This window comes from Megalops cyprinoides, chromosome 12, assembly GCF_013368585.1.
Source record: "Megalops cyprinoides isolate fMegCyp1 chromosome 12, fMegCyp1.pri, whole genome shotgun sequence".
Classification (NCBI taxonomy): Eukaryota; Metazoa; Chordata; class Actinopteri; order Elopiformes; family Megalopidae; genus Megalops; species Megalops cyprinoides.
Genome location: NC_050594.1, coordinates 19,309,247 through 19,319,578, shown reverse-complemented (window position 1 = coordinate 19,319,578; position 10,332 = coordinate 19,309,247).

Here is a 10,332-nt window from a genome sequence, read left to right as displayed (position 1 = left end):
TTTTACCTTACCTTTGCCATAGAGTAACATACAAGTACAAGCACCCCATGACACACATCCCTGCGACAAACACACACACACACACACACACACACACTTATTTTACAATCTATCCACACATTCTCATCAAAAGCCCATAAATATTATTTAAATTTAGCTATGTTCTATGTCTTCCCATACCATTCCCCCCACCCCTCTGACACACACACACACACACACGCACACACGCACACACAGACCCTTCCCTTTGTGTTGGCCATTGTAACAGTTTTGTTTTGGACATATGGGTGGGTTCAGAGGACATTTACATTTTACATTTAGTCATTTAGCAGATGCTCTTATCCAGATTCGGAGTGACTTACAAAGTAAGAGTACAAAGTGCATCTAATAAAGTTACAGCCGAACACAGAGGAGAAGCAGAGGAGCAGGGCCTCAGCAGCTGAGGCTTTGTCTGGGGTCGCAAAGGTTGCAGGGATTGTGTTCCTGACTAATTCCCCCTTTCAGCGTCTTCAGATCACAGTCTATAATGATCCAGGCAGCACAGCATGGGGATTATCGTGCAGCTATGACATGTGGCGGTAGAGGACGGGGAGAGTTGAAAGCAGAAAGAGCGAGTGAGAACCTCCAGTGAGACAGTAACCCCAGATGAAACAACAGTGTGCTGTTCTTGTATACAAATTTTCAGTAATTCCCAGCACCGGTCAGCAACTCAGCCCCTTCCCACCCCTCCCTCACCCCTACCTTTCCGCCTCATTTCCCTGCATGCAGCTTGGGCAAACACTATTAAGAGGGGAAACCCATGCACTGAAGAGGGAGCGTGTAATTATATTTTTAGTGAAAGACTTCTGTGGAAGCCCACTAACTTTCCTCATTCTGTCCACAGGAATCTTTGCCTTTGTCATAAATTATCTACCCCATAGAAATCACCCATAAAGACCTACATTTGTCATAAAAATACATGAAGACGTTCTTCAGTCAAAAAATGAAAAACTATGACTCAGTTACCCAGAATAAAATTACATGAAAAAGGAAAAATAATTAAACCTGTACAACAGAAACATCTCTTTCTCTTCTTACCCTTTCATTCTACCTCTCCATCAATATCTTCCTCCACATCTGTCATCATTCTGAAATGTAAACCACAGTTGTAGCAAAATAAATACTAGACAGTGCAAATGCATGGAAATGCTCAACTATAGATGCAGACATACCATAGAACTTATCCAAGCAAAGCACATTTAGCTTAGAAGACAGACATCCTGGATTACATTTTCCTACTTTCCTTTTCATATAAATTCAATTAGGGTTGCAGTATAACAACTAAATACAGAAAATAATATTTGTTAAATCGCTTAAGGCTTGTTGTGTCTCTCTATTACAAGGAGAGAACATGGTACTGAAATTCAAGCCCTCTACGCACCAACCCGATAACCCCCCAGGAGAAAGGACAGGACTAATTACCATTCTGACATACTAGGAAGGCAGGGCCAGTATGTCCCTCCCGAAACCCACTCTGAGTCTGTAGAGAGGGAACATAATCAACACTCCGAAAGGCAGTGGAGCAGTTCTTTTTTGCTCCAGTTTTCACCGTCCAGGGTGACTGTAGGTCAAACTTCATCCATACTTCAAATGTCAAGGCAAGGAAGAAAAAAAATGTGATAGAGGTTTAGTGTTCACTTCAAACTTGCTATACGGCATTCTAGTGATTCATTTTTGTAGATTTAGTGATCAATAAAGACCTACACTGGTATTCAGGAAGAACTTTCTGCTGTGTTTATCCAGATGGTCTTAGAAACAATATTCGTTTTGGCCACTTCCATTTACATGGCCAATTTGTGATAATGAATGATAACTCTAGCAGCAATCACATTATATGAAAAACAGGGTCCAACAAAAATAGTTCAACTCCAAAATCACATATAATGCCTATAAAAAGCTAATCATTCCTAATGACTAATTACATTGTGAAATTCTTAACAAAACAGAGATTATTTTGACACCTGATATAGCAGCTCCTAGATACTCCATTAAAAAACCATATACTCTATTTTTTATCAAAAGTGAACCCATTTTAAAAGCTGTTACTCCAAGATTAGCTTTAAACAGGCCCCTATAACCCAAGACAAATTTATGAGTGGTCCTATTCAAGCAGACCCGAGGAGAATATTAGATGCATATGTTTTCATCTGTAAATATATATCTGACTAGGATCGATACATGTACCTTTGTAATGATGTAAATGATGCAATGATCCAATTGATCCAATAACCAGAAACAGAGTTGTGATAGTAAGGGATTCATCAGCTGTGAACTAATCATGTCATACACTGGTGGTTAGGTATGTGATTGATTTTTTATAAGAAGACCTAACAGAAACTGAGAGATTCTGAACTCAAATATGTAAGTAAGAGAGGTAACCTAGATTACCCCCATGGTAAAATCCTTCAAATGCCTGCTCACTTCAGGTGCTGCTACAGGTGGCTCCCCGTCGCAACAGCGCCAACCTATTTGTATTGTTTTGTCTATCTATTTTAGCTTTTAGCATCTTTTTTTTTTTTAGCATTTTTCTTCTTTTGGTCTTTCTCAAATTTCCCTCGGGATTAATAAAGTATTTTATTATCTTCTTATCTAGTAAAAGAGGAAGGCATTCGAGAGGTTAAAAAAGAAAGAATTTAAAGTGACTAGGGGGGTACACTTAAACTTTCACATGGAGAGTGATTTTGAAGATATGTACATTAAGAGCTATACGCCTATGAAACAATTAGTTAATAGTCCACAGCTGTGAGCCAGGTGGATTTGAAACATCTCCCTTTCCACTCCCTTGGTTTTCACCTGCTTGTAAAGTTGCTTGTTAGCATATTTCCATACAGACACCATTTCTGCCCCTTTTCCAGTAGTGGCATTGTATTATTTTTGTTGGACACTGTGGAAATTGGTTGATTGACTTACCCCATGCACAAGCTGTTTGTGAGCAGCCAGATTATCTGGTGCAGATAAACCCAGTGTAGTGCCGGGAGGAAGGCTAATCATCATTACCTGTAAGTAGTAGCCCAGTTTTCAGTCAGTGTGCAAACAAATTTAGCTTGAACAGATGTCTGTACTCTAACTGTATCATTCAAAATATGAGCCGAACCACAAGCCTAATGTTTGTGTTTCAGTGTCTATAATAGGCTTGCAAATGAATGGTTGCTTTTATTGATTTTTTCAACGGTTCATGGTTGGTTTACCTATGAATAGTGAATCCTGGTAGCATTGCCTGTAATTTTTCTGCTATTACAAGCTTCACATGGAAGCTAATGTTGTCCTCAAATTGAGCTCTCCTATTCTTACTAGCTTAGGAATTCAAGGGCTTTGCCCATGCCAACCAAGAACCACAATTTTATATGTAGATACTGGGCTGACAACACCAGATTATGTCCAGGAATAACTAGTATGGCAGATTGGGCAGATTTTTTGTGCAGATCCCCGGGTCTGCTACAGCTGCCCTTGTCTGTACTGCCCGTAAGACACAAACCGGTCTTAACTGAATAAGGTGTGAAGGAAAGAGCAATACTATGCTAGCTGAGCAGCTGCTGTCTTAGCTAAGGTACTACACAAGTGGCCAGCCACCCTAAAGCCCTCTACATAAGACTTTTGCAGTAGTACAAGCTTGGTGGCTGAAAATCGCCATTGTATTATACATTTTTGCCCCTTTTGTGCACCATATGACATCACGTATTGTTGCAGTGTTTCAATAGAACTACCTTGCAGGAATAGACATGCCTATCCTTAATAATTAATTAATTAATAATCCTTATTAATGCACTTTTCTAAGTCATTGTAGATACAAACGTGCAAACTAAAAGCTGTAGACTCGGCATGGTTGGAAATTCATGGGAGGTGCATATCATTTTTGACAGTGCAAGGTGCACTGGGGCATGCGGGATTGAGGGCTATTGCCTGAATTCATCCTCACTCTGCATGGGCAGAATGAAATGAATGCTCTGGAAGATACTGAAGCAGCCGTTTTGTCTAATCCCCTTCGCAGTGCTGGGTAAATAAAAAGGTTCCAGTCAAGCTCTGCCTGTGCTTCAGATGTCATTTAGATTGTAGGGAAGGTAAAGTGGTGCTAGGGGTCTTTTCCAATTTAACTGCAATCCCATCTCCCTCTGATTGGGGAGGATGGATTTGCTGGATTTGCATTACATTTACTCATGACAAACCGGCATAAGAATCTGAGGAACATGTCTTTTCCATTTATTAATTCTTATAGAAGATGAAGTGAAGATCACATGAAGAACAAGACAGAAAAGAAAAACTTCACTCAGTGTGTGGTGCTTCCACTTTATATGTTTAAATACTCTTTCCTTTGAAATAAAAGGAAACAAAGAGACATTTTACTGCCGCTGTCTGTGATTTGTCAATAAAGGACAAGCAATCAAAACCTCACCAGCTAAGTAGTAAGTAGTAAGAAGTAAGAAGTAAGAAGTAAGACCTCTTCTACACTTAACCTCTTCTTTCACCATTGGCTCAGTAACTACCTGATTAGTATCATAGTCCTTTATTTGTAAGTCGCTCTGGGTAAGAGCGTCTGCTAAATGATGTAATGTAATGTAATCATAAGATAATACACAAGAAATCTGATTTTGCAAGACCTCAAGGAAAGCAACTCGTTGATGTCAATACCTTCTAGTCATTTTTTTTCTGATGCCAGTGTGTTACTATTTTGATTGTGAAAACAATATGAAATGTTGTGACTGAAAAAATAGGTAAGATTTTTTCCCTAATATGCTATGGATTTTTTGAACAATAACACATTATTGCTTGCGGAAATGAATTGAAGTATGACTGTCTACCTTCCTGGACTATTGCCCCTGAAACACTGTCGCATTTATTCTGCAGAGAGTAGCCTATAGTTGTGAATAAAGGCTGCTCTTCCTGAAATTCATTCTGCTGCCTATGAAATTAAATGCACGTTTACACCATTATGGAGCTGGACAGTGATTAACTATAAAGGAGGGATGAAATACCGTGAAGTTGGTGTCAGAAGTGTTAAAGCTGGAAGAGGGGGTTTTACTATAATGCAGTTCCTCATTCTTACTGAATGCTTCCTGTACTGGGCCTTAATATTATGCTTAAGGTGTCACTCTCATCACTGCCTTCCTTAGAATGACAGCGAGTGTGCTTAACTAGCTTCAGCTGCTGTCCGAAGCAATTATGGCTCTATCTGGGTCCCTTCTCCTGAACTGTCCTCATGCTACTGTAAGACTAGCCTTGTGCATTCTGTTGAACATTGAATAATTGTAAATATAAGGTCTTCAGTCTTCAGTTACCTTAGTAGTCTGTTCTTTGCTTTGCTACTGCATTTTGTTGTTCTAGATACATTGTTTTCTGTAACTGAATCAATTGAGAACTAGCTGTTCTTTGTACAGCGATATCTCACTCTTTCTGCCCATTAAGTGTCATATTGTTCCAGCAGCCATACCATCCTGTAGCCTGCTACAGCCTAATGGTTAAATCTGTGTTTCCATTTGGGTGAGATATTCAGTGTGGTCCTGACTGACTGTGGACATTAGAAGCCTCATGGCACTTACCGAAAAGGGAGGGCAACTCCTAGATGTCCTGGCCAATTTCCCAGTATAATCATCTCCTTGTTTAATTGGCTAAATAAATCCCTTCCTCTCTATGTCAGCCGACCCCCTTGAGCATGAGGTGCTGCATCTCATGTGGCCTTGTGCTGAAAACCAAATGTCTATATATCTACCCATTGTTTCTATGGGTATAAGTACAAGTTCAGCTGAAAAGCCTGTTTAATATATTTGACACAATTAACTGATTCAAATGGAAGAGGCTCCTGGCAGACATTTCCAGCTTTTGTTTTGTGGCTAAATTGTTTTAGAAAGAAATGCAAAGCATTCTTCCTGACAGGTGTGCCTGTCCACTCCAAAATACTGCCGACAAATCACCAAGACAGAAACAGAAGCCCACTAATTAACCACAAAAACACTGTCTCACTGTCAGATGACATGATGCTCTATTCCATTTGATAATCTTCCATAATATTAACCCCATTCAATGCATGTAGTAGAACAATGTGTAATGATGTTCCTTACAGTGTAGTACATACATTTTCTCACGCATAAACACAATTCCCTGACGTTACCACACCAGAAGAGATCAGCTGGGGGTCTTAGGACTTAAGATACCTAAATCTGATCGTAACACAGAAATTCAAATCCTTGACAGAGAGCCCTGGCAATCTGGAAAAGTGGGTGTCCAGACTCTCCCCAGCTTTCAGCGAAACGTTTTGGGCGCTGTAAAGAGACACAGGTGTGCCCTTTTAATCAGTCTTTGCTCTTGCTTCAACCGATATAGTAACTGATAATCTTCACATGAAAGCCTCTTTGATTTCAGACCGTGAAATGAAATTCACAGCACTGCTGAAGTTATTACAAAGCGGGTCTGCGTGGAGTGCGCATGTAAATTATGCCATTTGTATTATATTGTTTTAATGCAGTAATGGACAGATCCTCCAAGCTTTCAGGTTAATGCTTTTCATTCAAGATGATACTGGACTAATTGTATGTATATATATACACATGGTTGCACATGTAGGACAGAAAGATGTATTAAGGGCCTTTGAATATATGTTTTATAGCGAAAACCATTTACACATATGTGCAGCTACATTGAGGTGGTATGTATTATCTATTGTTAATATAGCTTTTTTGTCAGTGCAAGAGCCTCAATACGCTGCCAAATAATACATCCCTGCTTTTCATGTTTTGTTTTTGTTTAGTTTTAAATGATTATATTTATTGAAATTTTCCTCGCTCTCTCAGAGACTGCATTTAAATTCATGCTCTCAAGGACCAGAGCTCACGCAAGGCCAGAAGATAATAGGCAAACCTATTTATTCTCAGCCTTTGTTTTTCTTTTTCTTCTTCAGGAGCAATCGTGTTCCATGCAAGGTGACAGCTGTCTCCTGTCCATTAGCATTGCAAATGAGGGCAACGGTGAGAGTCGCCCCATGACACCCTTCACCCGACATCCACCCACGCGCACACACACACACACACACACACACACACACAATAAGCAATAAGTAGACTACAGCCTCAGCCTCATCAACCCTGTGACCAACACTGACCCTGACGAAGAGTGGAAGTCTCTAATAAGACATACACAACAAAGGCCTGCCGAGCATTGAGGTGGACTTCATGTAACTCTAACCTCTTTCCTCTATACTTTTCCTTCCCTCCCACACAACACTGCTTAAAAATGCAGGGAGTGTATGCACTTCCTCTGGAAATTAGTAGTATGTATTAAAATGCAATACATTAAATACATTTCTACGCACATTTCTATTCAAGGACAAATCTCATCATCATTGATTATAGCAGAAAGAAAGGGAAACCTGGGTAATTGTTCACAATACCCTTGCAAAGCACCATTGTCATGGTAACCAGGCGGCACTTCAAACTAGCAGCAATTCTCTTTGCTTCCAGCAGACCTCGAGTGAAGCAAGGCAGACGTTTGCTCACATCTTGAGAGGCAGCGAACCATGTTTTTCATCAGTGGGGGGTGGGGAACATTGGATATGGATAACAGTATAGAAATATAATTGGATTAGAAAACAGGTTTAGAGTAATAATTAACTTTATAATTACTTCTTAAGAGAAGTAAAAGATCAGACAGAAGTACACCGATGTTTAACGGTTCACAGCAGTTCAAAAGGAGCAGTTACTCGTAATTACTTTGCTGAGAAAGGCTAATGGGTTGATGCACATTAGGAATTTGATACTGTAGCATGGCCTGAAATTCCATTTTGCCAGTTTGATATATTGGCATGACAGGCAATGACGGTTAAGCTACTGCAAAATTGTGATTCTTGAGTACTTGAATTGAAATGCTTAAGTACGTCTTCCGCCCCATCACCAGTGACTCACGGTGGACAAATGCAGACCTGTCACTGGACCCAGGTATGGAGAAGAGCCTGTGATCACAGCCTCACGGTGAAACAGTTAATCCAGATCAGCAGTTTACTCCACCTGGTCCTCACTGGTCCATGAGAGCAATGGCTGGCGTTTTACTCAAGTGGAAATCACAAGTTTAGAATGGCCATTCTCGTGTGGCGATACCACAAGATTACATTTTGTGTTGTGATGGCGTCTCACTCGAGAGAGAGACGGCTCTTTCAAGCATCTACGTCTCATGACAGAGAATTCTTTTTTTGTCCCCTCTTTCTGGAAGCAGGGTGAAAGAGGATTCCCCCTTCTCTTTCCCCCTCCTAGCCTGGTCCTCAACCAGTCTGTGGAGCAGTGATCATATTGTGCGAACCACAAAACACAGGAAACTCAAGGGTCAGAGAGCCTGGCCTGGGGTCAGTGCAATCAATCCGTCTCTACTCACTCCTATACTGATGATGGATGTAGCACTGCGCTGGGTCACCCTGCTCTCCCAGTGTGGAGATGGCAGCACACTCTATGGACCTGGACACAGCTGGGGTCCATGGGAGTGTTTCTTAAGAGCTGGCATTCTGAAAAGGTTTTCATTTTAACCTTACATAATGACTTGATTGAATGCCTTATTTGGGTACAGTGTCAACTGTAATCCAGCCTGAATTTGCTGCTTTTCATGGCGTCTATAAACCTAGAAGCATTACAGGAATTGTGTGTGCTGATGGATTTTGCACTTAACCAAGGGCTTAAAAGAAACTTACCATTTATAACAGCCAATTAAGTAAGCCTCCAGTTATTATTCTACTTGGCAAATGTGAGCAGGCTGTGTAATTAGAGAACATTAAAAAATGAATGTGGGGTTGTGCAGTTTGTGCGTGTGCATAACGTGTTGTGTGGGTATGCGTATAAGTACAGCATGAATGTATAGATGTAAGTATGTATTGAATGCGTGAATGTGAGTGCTTGAGAGGAGACTCATGCATTTGCTGTCAGGGGGCCTGTTTCTGGTTTCATTTCCCCTGGGACTTCCTTCTTGTGCTTTCCCGAGGAGCAGCGATGGCCACGCCCCTGTCGGCAGTCTCTCCTAGTTCCACTGTCAGTGTGGAGAATTCTTCAGTGATATGGGAGGTGGTGTTGGTTGGGGGTCTTGCACTGTCACCGTGGAGACGACACTGTGGGAAGTAGTTCAAACATGATGGGGTTGAGCCGGCTCCGGGCAGGACAATGCCTGATCCATTAACGCTGATTGGGACACATGTAAATGAGATTAGACTCTCTGACACCTGAGGGGCAGAGAGACCACATGGAGAGCGGGTGGTTCTGCCTCTTCCCCGAGGCGGACATTTTCCCGCCGACAGGCTTCAGGTGAGGGTCAGGGGTCCGTCTGCCCCTCATGCTCCTCAGTTTACATCTGAATCCGTGGGTTAGGCATGTTACGTTATTACATGATTTCAGCGCAACAAAGTTTTGCTGTTGATCTTGTCGCTAGGAAATTTGGACTTGAGCGTGGCTGCATTGTGACAAGCGCCAGAGACAACTCTGGGTATGAAGGAATCTCTCCGCCCGACACCCTCTCTCCCAAATTCCTCCACTCTGCCCAAGCCGCCCAGTCAATTAATAAGACATCGTCTCCTCCCCCAGACCCCCTGTGCCAGAGGCCACCCAGGAGCCATGCATCCCCAGCTCTAAAGGCTCTACCCTGGTGGCCCGCTGGAATGCAGAGTGCTTTGAAAAAGGCCCGGGACAGGGCGGGAGGGGGTTGGGGGGGGCAGGCTGAAGAACAGAAAAAGCCATCACCGTGCAGCACGTCTGAACAGTCAAAACGGAGAGGAGGAGGACACAAAGGAATCGCAATCCGGTCCCCTCCCCCAAAAACTCTTCACCCTTCCACAAACACATTCCCCTGTCCCGAACCCTCCCGCAGTCCCTCTGCGCTACCATCCCAGAGGCTTTCACAGGGGCTAGCTCCCTATACTTTCACCCAGTCCTTTCCCCCAGATCACTCTAATAGGACAGCAGAGAATACCCCCAGCACCTCTGATGAATCTCAGGGGAGAAAAGGAGCTTGGTTTTTTTTTTTTTTTTTAAAAGGACTGTGAAAAGCACCCTCACCGTAACAGTCTTCACCAGGTACAGATGTATCCCATTCCCTCTGTGACCTGCTCCACCGGCACCAAAGCTAAATAACAAGGCACATGGCACAGCTATTACCATGACGACGCCTCTGCCTTAAAACACTGGGCTGGGCTCCAAGACTGCAAGGGTGGTGTATGAATCAATTACTTACAGAGCAGCATGCGGGCTACTGTAGACCCCTTTTTTATAACTGTCAGGATGCAGAGAGAAACTCTGCTGCTGGGGTTTGCTTTGTATGACATTGCACTGGATGAAT